The sequence below is a fragment of the Anser anser genome, assembly GCF_964211835.1.
Source record: "Anser anser genome assembly, chromosome: 4".
Classification (NCBI taxonomy): Eukaryota; Metazoa; Chordata; class Aves; order Anseriformes; family Anatidae; genus Anser; species Anser anser.
Window position 1 is genome coordinate 40786812 of NC_139724.1, and position 17135 is coordinate 40803946.

Below are 17135 nucleotides of genomic sequence, written 5' to 3' on the forward strand. Positions count from 1 at the left end.
TAGGAGGATTTATATTCTGTAGTAAATACTTCCCCAGCTTTAACATTCTTCTCTTATATTACTTCTTCTTTTATAAGAGTTTGTTGAAAAACATTTGGTTATTATTATGTTTAGGCATGGTAATGTTTTTTGTGCCCTTTCTTCTAGTTCTGCAGTTAAACAAAGCACCCTGTGGGTGGTCAGGGTGAACAGTATATATGTATGAAATATTTTTAAATATTTGTTAGTCATCATCCAAATTATTGTGCTTATTGCATGACGATTTACTGAACTGGAAACTCACATGATGTTGTCATTTGGGGATGCTCTTGGTCTCATAGCATGCTTCACGTAGGATGCATACAAGCAATGCGTGTGGCTTTATGCGGTGGAAAAAAGAGTGAGAGAATGGGAGGTGAAAGAGCAGAATTTGAACAGCGCACTCAGACCATCCTTCTTTGTCCTGTGTTAGTCTCAGAAATATTTTGATACTATTGCAGAAGAGGCATGAATGTGTATCATCAGTTAGTTGGATCAAAAGGCTGTTTTTTATTTTTATTTATTTTTATTTTTATTCCTTTAATCCCATGTATTAGCTAGAAGGCCTTATAGAGTCTACCAAATCTCCACAACAGAAGTATATGGAGAACTAAGAAACAGGAATATTCCCCATCTTCTCACATAAAAACTCCACACAAAAATTCTGCACTTGCCTAGGTAATGGTATATGTTTTTTGTTGTTGTTTTGTTTTTTGTTTTTTTCCCCCTAGCTACTTGAATTAGAGCAGTTTAAACAAGTAGATGCACATCAGAGGAAGGCATAACCTTTTATTTATCAATGTATTAAAGAACAGTCAGAAAGGGATATTGATTGGTTATTCTCACTAGCCCTCTATATAAAACCAAAATCAATGTATGCTGGGGAAAACTTAGCTATTATGAAACATTTAGTGTTGTAGGAAAGTATAAAAATTGAGTAAGCTCCCATTGGATGGCAGCAGCAGAATTTTTACTAGAGAGAGGGAGTAAAGCAGAGATGGGTGGTTATTAAAAATAAATCAACAACAACAAAAAAGCAGTAAATGGAAGAGTAGGAGAGACTGATATATCATTAAGACATCTACATGAAGGCTCTGTCCATGGGTATACTTTGATTTGAACATTTTGACTAAGATAGCACAGTTCTGAACAGTTGTTTGCTGTGTTTATATTAAATCACTGGTGGAGGATGAGCTTGCCAAAAGAAGCCACAATGTCTTATCACAGTCCAGGATGCAGGGAGAGAAGGGGAAGAGGTTTAATAACTATGGAAGTAAAGGAAAACATAATTTGTTCTGTGTGACAGTCTGTCTGCTTATGTCTTCCAGAGCATGTAAAGCTGGATTTTATTTTATTCAAGCACTATAAGGTGTCCTGAACCCTTGAAAAAAATTAATAAATAATTTTAATTGCCAGTATAATGGATAGCACACGTTGCATAAGTGAAGAGAAAATATATGTTAATGGAATACACCTTCAGGAATAAAACAAACAAACCAACAACCTAGACCTCAACTACTATTAAAAAAATATCTGCATTTATTTATTTATTTATTTGCATGAGTTTGTTCTTACTGTCCTAGTGCCCTTTTCAAGTTCAATTTTGTTTAGTGTTGGAGCAAGTGTGGTCTTTTATTATATCTAATTGTCTTTTATAAACCGTTAATTAATTATGTGTACTTGAAATGCCTTTATGGTTGATGGCACTGAGGGCAAAAAATACCCTGTGATATACATGGCCAACCAAATTAAGCAACACTTAGTCTACTTGCATTCCACTTTTCTGGAGCATTTAAAGGGCTATCCACAAAGTAGGTAAAAAATGCATTCAACAAGGCAGCTAGGAGTTCATGGAAGCCTTCCAAAGTTCAAAGTCAATCGTGGAGTATTTGACAATGGTAATTTTTATAAGCAAATAGTATAATTGAGATAATGTGCACAGAGTGCATGTGGCATTAACTAACAATCCTCTGGGAATTGTGGTGTTGGTCTGGTACCCTTTCTGTATCTCTGAAATTCATACCTCAAAAGTAAGGTTTATGATAAAGATGTATTTTTCTTAATTTGAACGCAAGATTTAACATTATAACAGAAAGTTTCTGCTTCAGTGCTTTAGTAACAAAGTCCTGGTGTTTGCTGATATTTCTTTGATTCCTTAGCTGTTGACTTGCCTAATGAATCCCACCATACTTTTCAAACCTTGAGCCTACTAAAGCTTACTATTTTTATTTTTTTATTACTCACAATTACAATTCTTGACGTTAGTGTGTAAGAAAGAAAAATGTGAATCTCATCTGCTCTGTGTTTAAAATATGAATCTCATGGCTGAGGTCTGTCTCCAGTGGCTAGGAGGGGATGCCCATTTGAAGAAGACCAATTTGAGTTATCTTTCCAAGCGGAATATTCTTAGGCCTCTTTGAAAACGATAATATTTTACTATTTCATACATTACACTGATGTTCAAAAATGGCTGTGCTGCAACTTGAAGAAAATAATTGCTGTTAAGCAAGGTCCTTATAAACAATGAGGTTTCACAGTACATTATTTTCCTAAAATTGTACTCCAGCAGTCATGCCTTGTATTTGTTATGCCTATCATCAATTTATCAATATAGTTTTTAATGACTGTTGTTTAATTTTATGGAAGTATGAAAGTGAAGGAGAGAGAGATGCTTTTTTTAATAGTGTGAATAAATCAGTGTAAAGACATTAGCTGTAAATCTAACAATTTGTACGTAAAGAGAGTATTTCTCATGAGTTTACATAGAAATAACATCAATACTAAGATAAAGCAAAAATAGTCATTTTCTTGCCCAAATTGAAGTTTCACTGTTTTATATTTACATGTAGGAAAATGGTATAATGATGAAAAAAGAAAGACCTGCTACTGTAACTCAGGAAGCTTAATAGTCACCTCTGTCTTCAGTCATGGATATTCCATGTGCACAGCAAACGAATCACTTGATAGTGTTTACCTCCAGAAATAGACTGGAAACTAAAATAACTTCAGACAAGAGAAGCAAATGTCAATATCTTCGTTTCTAAACAGAACTTGATAAACATGAAGGAGCCAGAAAGTTATCAATAGAGAATAGGCTGTGCAGAAGTTTACCAAAGCTTTCACAGATGTTTATACTAAAAACATACAAGCAGTAATTAAACAAGTGATCTGCCAGCAACAAGCCTTCTGAGTAATCCTTCTTGGTAATCCCTGGTTACTCCTCTTTACATTGGGTGGCTGAACAACCAGCAAGGCTGACTGACTTGAGGTTTTCCTTGGGACTTTTTTGGGCCTGGGTCAAGCTTGGGGCATGAACTGAAACAGTTCACCAGAGCAACTCTAGGGAGCACTGCAGTGCTGGAAATCTCCAAAACTGGGCCTTAAAGTTGAGACACTGGCAGTCAGAGTTATTTAATATTTCATGGACCTCTAAACAAGAATAGCAGTCATAAAAATGACAAAATAAAGTCCTAGACTGAATAATAACATTTTGCTACTTTGCATTTCACTGTTTTCTCAAAATAATGTGCTGTGATGTTTGTTACGAGAAGATGGGTTTTTGTTGTTTGTTTTTAGACAGCTCTATACTGGCACTGACAATAGGGAAGAGTGGAAGGTTGGAAGTGCTCAAGTGCAGTTTTCAAATTTCCCAAGAGCTTTGAATACTTAGTTCTTTTTAATTTTATATTCAGAGGTCTTCTTCAAGGTGGCTTTAAAAATTGTGTTAGTTTAATCTAGAAATATGCAGTAGTTCAGAGCATACCATAACTGAAGTTAAAAGTAAAAAGTCACACACAGGTTTGTCATTTCTAATATTTTAATAAAAACTATGCCATATGCTGGTGGTTATGCAATTATCCACAAAAGCTATGGCAAAAATGGAGGGAGGAATTAGTAAATGCCACTGCCCATATATTTCTCATCCAGTGCAAAACATAATTTTGTGACTTGATTTACCTCATTTTTACATCTGAATTTGGTATCTACCTATACTTGCTGTACCCTAAGGAGCATGGACCATTTTGTTCTAGATATTCCCTGTTTCTTCTTAATTTGACAACAAAATATGCTACGATTACTTGGAGCACAAAAAGCCTTTCATATTCTGTTATGACAGATGGCATCCAGAGTGACATAATGACCCTATCACTGTCTTTTTTTTTTTGGGGGGTGAAAATATTTACCTCTATTCCAACATTTCACCTTGCTATTTCACTTTAAGGGAGCAAAATTTGACAAAAACATCAAATACCATTACCCAGATGCTTCTTAAACTTAAAATGGACAATTAGATGTGCATGCGAGCGTACACACACTTCTCAGCAAGATTTCACCATTTCGAGGAGCTTGAGAGTTTCAATAGCCTGCAAAGCGCTTGGGACAGAGCGTCACCTCCTGCCTTAGTGCTGACCCCCTGCTGCTTGGAAGAGCCTAGCTGGGAAGATTCACTAACACCTACGGCGAAGCCATGGTGACACACAGTACTGTCTTACTGATTGTTAGATCACAGAGGTCCAAACTTGTTGTCAGTGATGAGACAAGGGTGTGGGGCTTGGTGGAAAAATACTGTTCTTATCTTTGGGCTGGCCCTGCTACTAATGTGGGCAGAGGCCTCCAGGGTGCTGTTTGGCTGGTGGGTCAGGCAGACGGCCACTGCCTCAAGGAGAGGTGCTCTTTTGCTTCTTGACATGTTTTTGCCCCATCCACTGTTGGAAATAGATTTATGATATAAAATCTAGAGCTTTTCTCTCAGCAGTGGTGAAGACAAAGGTGTCAGCCAAGCTCACTCTCTGTTTGGAAAGTGAAACTCAACTTATCACAGACCAATATTACCAAGGTAAAGATAAGTCTAGGGAATCCAGATATATCTGCTCAATCCTAACCAGATTTTCAGCTCAGGCTATGGGGATACAAGCTGTCAAATGCAAAGGATCAGGCCTGTCACTTGTTCCATCAAAAACAAAAATAAACTTTTTTTTTTCCCAATCTTTAGCTTCAAGCTGTTCCTCATATTGTCAGTAAAAAACAGAGAACGATAGTTTTATTAAAATACACTTGAGGTGTAACTGATTCAGTAATCTGTGTGTTTGAGTTCTTTGCCACTTCACAAAAAATCTAATGAGCTTCTAAAAAATTTTGTTTCTTAAAAAGATGAAAGTATGTAATTTAAAATTAGTTATTGTAGCACTGAAATTAAACTGGGGGTACAAAATGTAATGGCTTTACATTTTTAGACCTTCCTATCATCTCAGAATAAGAAGTAGCTATAACGGCAGCATCAGATTATACAACATGAGTCCTTTGACTTCAGAAAACATTAACAGACAAGAGATAATGAGAACATGCAGGGTCCAAGGAGCTAGTTGCAACCAAAGTTAGTCTAGGAACTCCGCAGCCTTTTCGTGAAATAATGTATAGGTATGAATAAAAATATATAATTAGGCTGTTACCACATTTCCAATGGGCCATGAATACTAGCTGTTATAGGTGCCATACCTACCATTAGCTGTAGTATATTCATTAGTCTCAGTTCTCTGATTACTGTAATATCTTAATGCCTCTCAGTAAATCAGAAGTCATCTAATAGATCTAGTTCTTTATTCTAGTTGATAGATGAAATTACTATGTTATTTTATAGATTGCCTTTTATTTTACAGCTTTAGGGGAAAAAAAAAAAACTTGCTCAGGGAAATCCTATTTAAATAATGTATGATTTTTTTATGAATAGTTTTTGTTACAGTTTCTTGAATGAGAGACCATTCTTTTTCTTTTTTTCAAGAGAGATATGGAAGATATATATAAATATTTATAAAAGAAAATCCCTCTTAATTTTGGGGGGATTTGAGGTGTTTTGTTCACATTCCTTTTTTCAATGTCAAAAGAAAAGGGCAGAAAAAGGCCACCAAGGAAAAGGGGGGAAGGAAGGGGGAGGGCTCAAGAAAAAAGAATCCATGATCTTAAAATGTGAAGTTTTTCTTTTAAGAAATATTTGTGTATTCAATTTGGAAAATATGGGGTGAAATACTTAGATTCCTTTAAAAAAAAAAAAAGGAAAAGAAAAAAAAAAACAGCACAGTAAATCAGTTAAATCTTATTCTAAAAGTAATGAAAGTAATGGAGTTCCTAGGTTGCTTCTGCTTTGGAGGGAATGAGTATGTCAGTTGACCTTTTTGAGCAGTCCTAGCTGCAATATAAACACTGATAATTTGAATGAATGGGTTGTGGCAGCAATTTATGCCTACCATATTATTTTTGCCTGTTGAAAAGCAAGAGTTGTTTTCCTCTTTCATGGTGCCATGAGTCCTTGCTAGCTTTGGCCAAGAACCTGGGGCTTGCAGACAAAAACAAATGTCCACGAGCGGGAATGCGTTGCCCACCAACAAACTCCAGGGTTTCTGGTCCACCTGTCTCCTTTGATGCAACCAGCAAACCTAAAATAGCTCACATTGAGAATGCCAACAGGTTTTCAGAAATTTTTTATTGCATTCAAATCTACCAGTGATTAAGCTAATGCCTATCTAATGATTGCTATAATGTTGCATATTTCATCATAAAAATAAACACCCCCTCAATGGTCTATTAAAACTATGCACTAAGATATATGCATGAGGTAAGAAGTGATCATAAATTAGGCGTCTGCAGAAAATTGGTTCAGTAGAAGGAGGTTGAGCTTTAGATGTAGCACCTAGCATTTGGGAGCCTTCATGACTGAAGGACTCACATTAGGCTTTGAAATTTAACAAATCTCTTCCCAAATTAAATTATGCTTTTATAATTAACATTCTAGCAAGGAGCAAAAGCAAATAAAATAATTCATTTTCAGTATTTCATCATGAGAGATGACTTTTCTTCATTGAATTTTTATCTAAGCTAAGGAGCTTTATTTTTAACTCAGTTCTCCGTTTTTACTGTGCAGATAAAGGATTTTGGTTTTGCAGTAAGAAAAAACATTATTCATTTTATTTTAGAGGTAATTTTTAAATATGGACTGTACATTAATATAGTCTATTCATTCTAAATGACACATAAAGCAGGCTTATCTTGACTTAGCTTTTAAATTGTATAGCGCTGCTTTGTTCAATGCTTTCTTCAGTGTCATACTATTAGTAGCATACTGTACCATTTTCTTTACATTATCTGATGTTTTTTCTTTCTTTCTTTCTTTCTTTCTTTCTTTCTTTCTTTCTTTCTTTCTTTCTTTCTTTTTTTCTTTCTTTCTTTCTCTCTCTCTCTCTCTTTCTCTTTCTTTCACTCTCTTTCTCTTTCTTTCTCTCTTTCTTTCTCTTTCTTTCTCTCCTTCGTTCCTTCGTTCCTTCCTTCGTTCCTTCCTTCGTTCCTTCCTTCGTTCCTTCGTTCCTTCCTTCGTTCCTTCCTTCCTTCCTCTCTTTCTCTCTTTCTCTCTCTCTCTCTCTCTTTCTCTCTCTCATTCTTTCCTTCTTTCCTTCTTTCCTTCTTGTTATGATAAATAGTTTGGATTGGTATTTTCTCCCCATTTCTCTAATGTGTTATTTCTCACTTTCAAAATCTTATATGGTCATACTCTAGACAATCTGTAATTTATTTCTCATCTGCCAAAAGTGGAATGGTACGGAGAGTATGTGGACATAAAACTACTAAAACTTTGGATGAAAATGTTTGTTTTAAAAGAAAACAGGTAAATACTGATTCTAAGCAGTTAGGACATATCTATATTTAAGCTGATAGTTAAACTAAAGGCAAATTAGATTTTTCTTAAATGACAATAAGCAGACATACAAGGGTTTTGCAGATATTTGTTATACATATAATCTCATTTTTTTCATATAGTACTAATATTTGTAATAATATAGTGATAATAATTGTAGATCTAGACAATTCATTGTATATTAGAAGTATTACCAAAAAAAAAAAAAGACTTTCAAGACATGCTATTTACCACTCTAATTAAAACTAAATTGCAAAGGGGTATCTCAGAATTTTGTAGAAATGCCAAAAATAAACTCAAAACTGCAAGGGAAATTAAGAACAACCAATGTGTGTTCTTCCTACTACAGAGATGATGATGTACTGTATGTGATCACTAGTCAACAGACTAATAAACTTCACATACTTCCTTATTAACCCTGGAGTTATATTAAAATATGTAATATATCTTCAGGTATGTAGGCCATGTTTAATTGCACTCACTCACACCTTTTAATAAGGAAAAAACTCCTTAGCCATCCATTTTTATTTGTTATCAAAGTGGTAGGACTACTGAATTAATGGAGGTTAATAAAAAATCCCTAATGCCTTAGTCAAACTTTCCCAGTCCTGAAGATGAAGAATTAATTTAAGTTGTGTTTGCTATAGATACAGATAAACTTCATAAAGGGCACATTTTCATATTCCTACCTATGAATAAATTATTTTAAAGAGAACAAATGATTTAGACTGTTATCTCTGCTGGGCATTTGGGATCATGTGGGGCATAATGAGCTCTTTCTCATGCAAACCATACACTGAGGCATCACAGTGAGAGAAGACTGCTAGAATTTAGGACTCAATTTCTTACATGCTGGAAATGTGATGCTGTTACTTTGAGTTTTCCTATGAAAGATTCACTAAATGGCATTACAATGAATTTAGAACCACCGTTTTATATATATATATATATGTACATATACATATGTATATATAATATTAATATATAATGATATATAATATATAATAATATGTGATGAATTAATAATATATAATATTTATATATAATATATATTATATATATAATAATAATAAATATAAATAGGTTGTAGTTTTAATTTCCTATTGGCAACTTTTTATCAATCATTTTTGAATGCTAGTTGACTTACTAGATAGGTTTTATTGGATGAATAGTACATTAATATGTTTGATTAAAATAATTCTATCTGAGAACAGTCAGACTTTGGTATGTGTGAAATGTACTTCTGGGTTGCAGAAATCCCCACAAAACCTTTTAGCAGTGAGTGAAAACACTTTGCCTTTGTGAAGCCCTTCACTTCAAGAACCTGGGAGGTGCTGACTTTCACCCTCAGGTGGATAACCAAGTATCTGTTATTGTTCCTTACCTTCATTAGCTGGGCAGCATCCTTTTTTTCTGCCTCATGCCTAGCAGCATGGTGTGACTGTGCCCATCACAAGCAGCCTCCAGACAAGGATTGCTGCCTCTCTCAGTGCCACCTCCCTGCTCTGCCTGGGAGGATGCTGGGGGTGAGGGAGTGGCCCCCAGCTCTGATGGTGCCCCAACCACCAGCACAAGCACGAGAGCACTGGGCCACAGGTTCATGCACGTACTTCTGTGTATATGTGGATGGACTCAGACCCTGTACATGAGAAAGCGAGTGTTGCTGTAGGTAATTTACCGAGGGATAACCTGCCTTATGTGGGAGCAATGAGTCTATTTACTTAGTTCTGATATGGCCTATGAATAAAGAGTGTGTTCCTATAAATCCTAAGAGAGGAAAATTGTTTCATTTGTAGAGTATGTGCCTGGTAAATTTTTTGCTGTCTTGAAAAGAGAATTAGTAATAAGTATCTGAATAATGATTTATCACAGCTACAATTTTACCAATATTTTAGTTCAGTTTTTTGAGAGTGTACTGACATCCAAACTGTTTCTCATGTTTTGCTTTTCCCTTTCCTATAGCTACCTCCTGCCCCTCAAACTCCTTTCTCTCTCACACCTCATCAGAAGTTATTTAAAAGGCAGCTTTTAGCAGCATATCTGCATGCTGTTGACCAGCATTGTGGAGGATGGCAGGCATATAGTTCTACCTGTAGCTATCAGTGTTTAAGCTAATTGTGGGTGCCAAAAGACTTGTGTGCAAAGGCTTCAGAAAGTATTCAGAAACATTATTATCAAGATGAATGCCATCTCAAAACAACTTCTTTTATTGCATTTGTGCTAAATGGAGATGCATTTTCCAGCCATAACATCATTGTGGTGAAGATGAAGCTGAATATCCCCAGCAGAGGCTGGAGGATCTAATAGGGAGAGGACACACAGTAGGGTCTGGAGCTCTGCATGCCTGACAGTACCAAATTACATGTTATTTGATCTGAAGTATCCCTGTAAGCAGGAATTTTCCCTTCACCCTAGGGTGACAGAGTAGAGTAAAACAGTAATGGGAGCAAATATGGAATATGGAATATGTTTAGTACAGAACAAAGAGCTGAAAAATTGCATAGCTGTGAAATGTTCTGTTTAGTTACAAAGTGGTCAATATCCTGCTGCTAGCTACTGGTGATTGAGCTTGATCTGAATATACTAATAATACTCCTTTTTAAAATTATTATTTTTTTTTCTAGAAGATAAAGGTGATATTCATAGTCAAATGACACACATATATATATTTATGATTCATTATCACTTACTGTTCTATGGATCCCTTAAAACTACTCATTTGTTTTTCCTCATTTGGTTTGAACCAGCTTTTCTCTTATTCTGTACCTCCTGCCCTTTAGACACAGACATGAACTTCAAATGTGGAGCCTTGTCAAAAGCACTTTCCAAAGTGGAAACAACTTTGTCATTTCATTAGAAAATGTGTAATTGTGTTCTGAAACATTTATTCATTTAATCTACAATGTTATCATCACCTTTCATGCTTAGGTATCTGATTTCTGGCTGGAATCGTCAGTGATGTGCTTCTGACATAAAAAGGTCTTTCCATTGCCTGACTTGGTGTTGAGTTCAGGCAGCCTTTACACTGCTCACCCAAACTTTATATAATACCTAATTTATTGCTGTGTAGCCTTTCAGAAAAGGTGATAGAAATGAAAATAAAAAGCACCTCCAAGCAGAGATATTATAACATTACATGACAATTATCACCTTACCATTAGAAGAATCATTACCGCCTCCGCTTTGCTGAAAGATGGAAAATGTGATTTTTGTTGTTGTTGCTGTTATAATTTGCTCTCCTGTAACAAGCATTCTATTTTGAAAAGATTTTAGTCAGCTTTTGATACAGAGCCTAATGTTGCCTAGTCAAAACATAAAGATGCACCTGTTCCATGTTTGGATTTAAATATGAAGCTCAGCTTGATATATTACTTTAAACATGACAAGAAAATTGAAATATAGAAAGCTTAAAGTACACAAAAACAGAAGAATGAGATTTTTAAGAATAAAAACATAATGTATTGCTATAACATATGTAGCTAAGTTATCCCCAAAACTGCATGCACTTGAATAATACATAGAGTACACATCAGACATATCTTTGCAAATCTCTATGATGCTGTAAATGGCATTATCCTACAGATTTTAACTATAGTTCCCTTGTACAGAATCTGATGATTACATGTTTAATTATATGAAAGGTTATGTCAGGTTACATAATCATCTGCACCACAAAATAATTCTACACCACAAAATGCATTTCAAAGTCCTTTTCTTGAACATTGTAGATTAGAGGATCAGGGATGCTCAGAGCTGCTCAGTGAGTCCCAGTCACCCTGTACAGCCTATTCCACATCAAAAACAGGTTGGGGAGTCTTGTGTGGGCTTTTTTTCTTTTCAGTTTTGCTTTGAACACTTGAGGTGAAAACCTGGTCCTTTTGAAGTCATCACCAGCAGTTAATCCAGCATGAAAATTGAGTCTACAAAGATTGGATCCCAACAGACAAGGGATTTGTGTCTCCCTCACAAGACAGATTCTTCAGCTTTTGTAGATTGGGTATAAATAACATTTTTCTATTGTTTCGATGTTTCCTTTCTTTCTCTTTCTTTTTCTTTCTTTCTTTCTTTCTTTCTTTCTTTCTTTCTTTCTTTCTTTCTTTCTTTCTTTCTTTCTTTCTTTCTTTTTCTTTCTTTTTCCTTCCTTCCTTCCTTCCTTCCTTCCTTCCTTCCTTCCTTCCTTCCTTCCTTCCTTCCTTCCTTCCTTCCTTCCTTCCTTCTCTCTCTCTCTTTTGAGAATTTATTTTCAAAATATTACCATCAACCTGATTGCTATCACAAACATCTATGACTGACAGTACTGCCTAAGAGCCATCATAGGAGCAGATGATGATACAATTTCCAGGTTGGGCTTAATAACATCCCCTAAACCCATAGATAACAGATACTGGCTGTTCCACGGAATGCGTGCAAGATAGGTCAATATGAGAGCATGTAGATCAAAATTTCCAATGAATATTTGTGGGGTGCAGACTCTCTTATATACAAATACTCAGTTATTAAATTATTCACTTTCTTTACTAGGAAGAGGATATTAACCCTTCATAGCATTAACAAAAGGATTAAAATGTCTTTCTATAGGAAATGTGTAACTTTAATTGTGTTTTCTTTGATATATTCTGTTAGTGTGATCCACATTTGCAAACTGAAAGAGTTAATGTTTTGGTGTTTATGTTCACTACTTTCCATCTCTGAACACAATAACTAATGATCTCTAAAGAAAACTAAATCTTAAAAAGAACACAATTACATTTAAGGGGGGTATATATATATATATATATATGAAGAAGAACGTATATATCACAAACTCCTAATAATGATGAATGACAAAATGTTATTATACTGTGCTTGTCAGCATGAGTTTGCTTGTTATTATAAAGTTTTAATGTAATATCAGTTTGGTGAATGATCATCTGGTATTTTCATTGTTCAAAGTGTGCTACCCACAAACAGAAACATTTAATTTAGCTTCATGCTTACAAGATACAATTAAAGAGACAGATGGCCCAGTGTAAGTGTATGCTATCATGTTGTGGTAACCAGGAGAGGATGGCCTCGGGTTTACACTTTGTAGTGTGTAAGACAAGTTGGAGCAAACCAATGGTTTCTTTTTGAAAAGAATTAATTAAACTAGACTTCCAATTGTGCTTTAAGGGTGGTAGATTTTAAATACCACAGAAACAGAAAGTGGTGGTAGGCTACAAAGCCTGGAATCTGATGTTTGTGGGTTTATCCTTTGCTGAGAGTAATCACAGTTAATGGAGACTTGCAGGCAGTTCAGAGAATGATGTGCATAAGTGGGGGAAAAAACTAATTCACTTAATGCATTGAATTCACTCCCCAGAACTGTTTGTTCTACAGGAGTAGTGCAAGGAAAACAAAAAAGCAGTTTGTGTTAAAAAAAAAAAAAAAAAAAAAAAAAGGTGGGTCGGTGTGTCTTTACCTGAAATATAGTCATTTTGGGCAGAGGAGGATACTGTGTCTTTACCTGAAATATGCAGTCATTTTGGGCAGAGGAGGATAAAGAAAAAAAAAAAAAGCCAACAACAAATAGCTAGTGCTTTATCTAACGCCATCTAGCAACAAACATAATTTGTAGAGCATTAATCCCTTGACAAAGGGTGACTTTGTTTTCTTACCCTTATATTTCACTTACATTGTTCCTTATTGCTCTGCTTCCTTTGCATGAGAAGTAAGACTGGAAAATGAAAGTCTTCCCTTTCAGTCTCTTAGTATATTGAGGAACTGGGCTTGCCATAGAATTTATGTCTGCAATGGTCTGACATCGCAGCAGAAATTTTTTGCCCAAGATGATCTTTTAGAGTTCTGGTAAAGAGAAGGCAAAAAGACACTACCAAATCATCCAGCCTTTCTAAACACCCAATAAGTAAAAAATCCATCTCAGCCAAAAAATTCCATTCTGACCCCCAGGTAAAGTTAATGCAGTGCACAGGATGGCATCCCAACTGCATACCCACTATGTTTCCAAACTGAAAACTGTTAGAGGGAGTAAGTGAGCTCAGACAGAGGAAGAGAGGAGAGGATAAAACAGAGTTCGCATTTTTTGCGGGAGATGCAAAGATTTTCTGTGGAGAACATCAATGAGCTCATAGTGTTGCTGGCTGTTTGGGCATCCAGCCGAGGAGAACCCAAATCTGTGATAAGTTCAGTGAGTGCAGAGAGACAAGAAAATATAGAGGATGAGGAAACTGACAGGAACAAAATGTTTGGAGGTTATTCTTTAAATTCTACTATGATCTTTTCTTCCCTTCCCCAGCCAGCAAACAGATTGTCCCTATTTCTGAAGCTGCAGTGGAAAAGAATGGTAGCACAAGCTTAAACAAATTCCTTGATTGGGGAATCATTTAGTATCATGAGAAATCTTTTTTTTTTTTTCTCCAATGAAAAATACTTTAAAAAAACCTCTTAATAAGCATGTGGTTATGAAAACAGGCCCACAAGAGAACAATTTGGACCAAAAATAATGAGAAACTTGCCAGGAAGCACACATAAATCTTATTGCTACTAAAGATGCACTTGATATTGTCAGCCTTGAAACATCTGTGCTTGCTTTATATTGAAACAAGCTCTTTTGCTCTCTCAATTTTGCAATGTGTTTGTTAGTTATTACAGTGAATATTAACTTTGTGTGTTCATTGTCTTCTCATGTGGTTCATTTTTTCTTACTGCAATTTCATCTGATTATTGCTTCAGTTCTGCTACCCGTGGCTGTCAATATTTGTTTCTAAAGGGAAACTGTCAGTGTATTTTATTTAGAAGATTTATTTATTTATTTATTTATTTATTTATTTATTTATTTATTTATGGAACAGATATAGCCTAATAAATAAATATATATATATTTACATATATATATTTTTTTTCTATGGGAGAAAACATCATCAGTGACAATATGGGTAGGAAATTTTCTTTTTGCTTTCCTGTTCCAAAAAAACATAATTTTTCTGTTGTGCAAAGCCAATTTATAAAAAGGTTTCAGTTTGTTTGTAAGCCTACTTTAGATAACAATATAATTTTCCAGTACCACAAGCTAGATAACTTTCCAAATATGAGTATAACTGTACCACCTAAAAACAAACAAACAAACAAACAAAAAAACAAAGTAAAGCAACCCTCCTTTGCCAGTTCCTTTACCTTTGTTCATAGAAACAAAACAAAACAAAGCTCTGTTACCTCCTACCAGTAAAACCACCAACGCTTCTACATGCAAAATAGCATCTGGGATTATTGCTAATGTAGCTGACTTCCTATGTGTCATATTGTCTTTGATAAAAATTGTATCCTCTTATTAGAAATATAATAATACAGAACATATTTGTCATTTGCTTGCTAAGAATGTTTGAATGCAATATTACTTTTGATAAAGATTATAGGATTTTCAGAAAGTAAAGCTAAATGAGCTTTTGAAAAAAGTTGTTTTTACAGTGAAGGAAGCAACTTTTGAATGCACAGCATTGATCCACACCCCTCCAGATGTTTTACAAACTAGTCTTCATTTAGATTTATTGTGGTGAATCTCCTTTAGAAGGACAAGACCACGCGGACTCTATTTATGTAATAACTTGGCTATTATTTATTTTGTAATGTAAGTCACATCAAACGATTGTTTTTACTTCTGTCACATACACAATAATACTTGCAGCGATATGAATGATGAAATATTCTCTAATCCATTTACAAAATAGCAAATTTAGTAGAACCAGCCTATTTAGTAAAATGTTTTTATACCTTCATTAAAGTTATTTTTCAGGAATTTTGAGCACTAATAACAAAAGCTTTAAATGGCCAGTTTAAGAGGTAGCTGCTATCTAAAAATATTCAGTAGCCTGAGAATCTACTACAATGCAGTCACAGAAAGGGAGGGTGGAGAAATATGAAGCAACAAGTAGCCTCATATATATATAATATTTCTTGTCTTTCAGATCACAAATACCTCCATTTTTCCCCTGTCCCACATGGCAGTGTGATTTTGTTTGAGTAAAAACGATACTGTGATTTTTCATCTTCCATTTATTGTGTGATCAAGTAACTATTCTGAACAGAAAAGCCAGGAGACAAACACCTGTGGCCACCAGAGGAGATTTGGTAAAATGTTGAGGAGGTGGTGTACGTGTGCTGGCAAATTTCTATTAAATCCCCGTTAGTCTGCTGTCTTTTTTCTGTCTCATGCCCTAAGCATCTTAAGGGCCTTTCTTCATAAAGCTATCAGAAAGATACATAAGCTCTTCCTTAACAGGAAAACAGCACAAAGTTAACTTCTTTGCTCTTCCTCTGCTCAACTTAGTCTTCTTTGGGTGTTTAATGCAAGAGCTCTTTGTTGTAAAATGCAATGCTAAGTCCTAATTGGACCCTCCAAATGGCTAAAGCTTTGATAGAGTCTATCTCCTTCCTTTAAATCACCGATTTCATAAATGGATGGGACAGCTTAGATTTCTAAGGGGTATGGGTATACACAACTTCTTCACAGACTTTAGGGACTTACCCATGAAAACTCTATTTCTGCCCATCTTGTCTAGTAAAAGAGGGTGCTGGGGAAGGGAAGAAGCAAATCATTTTTAGACAGGAACTTGACAGATGAATGGGATTCTGGCAAATTTGGTTATAGCATGCTGCAAGTTAGTAAGAAAGACAGTTTTCTCTTCTGTACTTACAGTTTTGAGCAACCTGGTCTAGTGGTAGGTATCCCTGCCCATGGCAGGGGGGTTGGAATTAGGTGATCTTTAAGGTCCCTCTCAACCCAAACCATTCTGTGATTTTTGTTTAATGTTATTTTGTAAAGAAGTTTATTCTGTGCTCTTCTACATCAATGAGAAAGTTAGTGGCAAATAAGAGGTAATTGAAGTAGAAGAAATAGAGAAAGTAAATAAAATATAAGAAGAACAAAACTCTTAAAAATTAAACAGAAAAGGCAATAGAAAGTGACATTAGATAAAGGGGTGGTAAGTGTACTGAGTGTAGAAAACAACAACAAACAAACATTCCAATTGCTGCTGCTATACCTTGTTTCACAAGGGAGAGAAAAGTAACAAAAAAATTCTAATAGGAAGTGCTCAAATTTTATTTTATTATTTTAAATGTTTCCTATTGTTGTTCCTAGATAACAACAGCTTATGAGGAACAATTTGAAGTCACAGATCTCAGGGCACTGAAAATAGACATTATTTATTCCCTTTTATATATGGACAATCTGAGAAGCAGGAAAATAATGTTACTCTCCTAAAATGATTTGCAATATCAGTGCTGGAATCAAGAAGGCAACTGAACTATGTCATCTGTGAAGCAGAAAAAAACATGGGGAAATGGTATTGGAAGGTAGCTGATTTTTATCGCTTTCATAGGAAACGAAGCAGCCACAATACAGAAAATCAAATACCTTTAAGATCTGAGCCTTGGATGGGAACCACATTTTCATTCT

The 17135-nt window shown here is 35.1% G+C and overlaps 1 protein-coding gene across 10 annotated transcripts in view; it reads left to right on the forward strand.

Annotated features, from left to right (window-relative positions):
* The window catches only part of LOC310898856 (uncharacterized protein), a 301549-nt gene that overhangs the window by 96974 nt on the left and 187440 nt on the right, over positions 1-17135 (forward strand). The window contains exon 7 of one of the 10 annotated variants that reach the window (XR_014583809.1): positions 576-8575. The exons of the other annotated variants lie outside the window; for them this stretch is intronic. The gene's annotated coding sequence lies outside the window, so the exon portion shown is untranslated. Of the gene's footprint in view, positions 1-575; positions 8576-17135 lie in introns of those variants that run through there. 10 annotated transcript variants of the gene reach the window in all.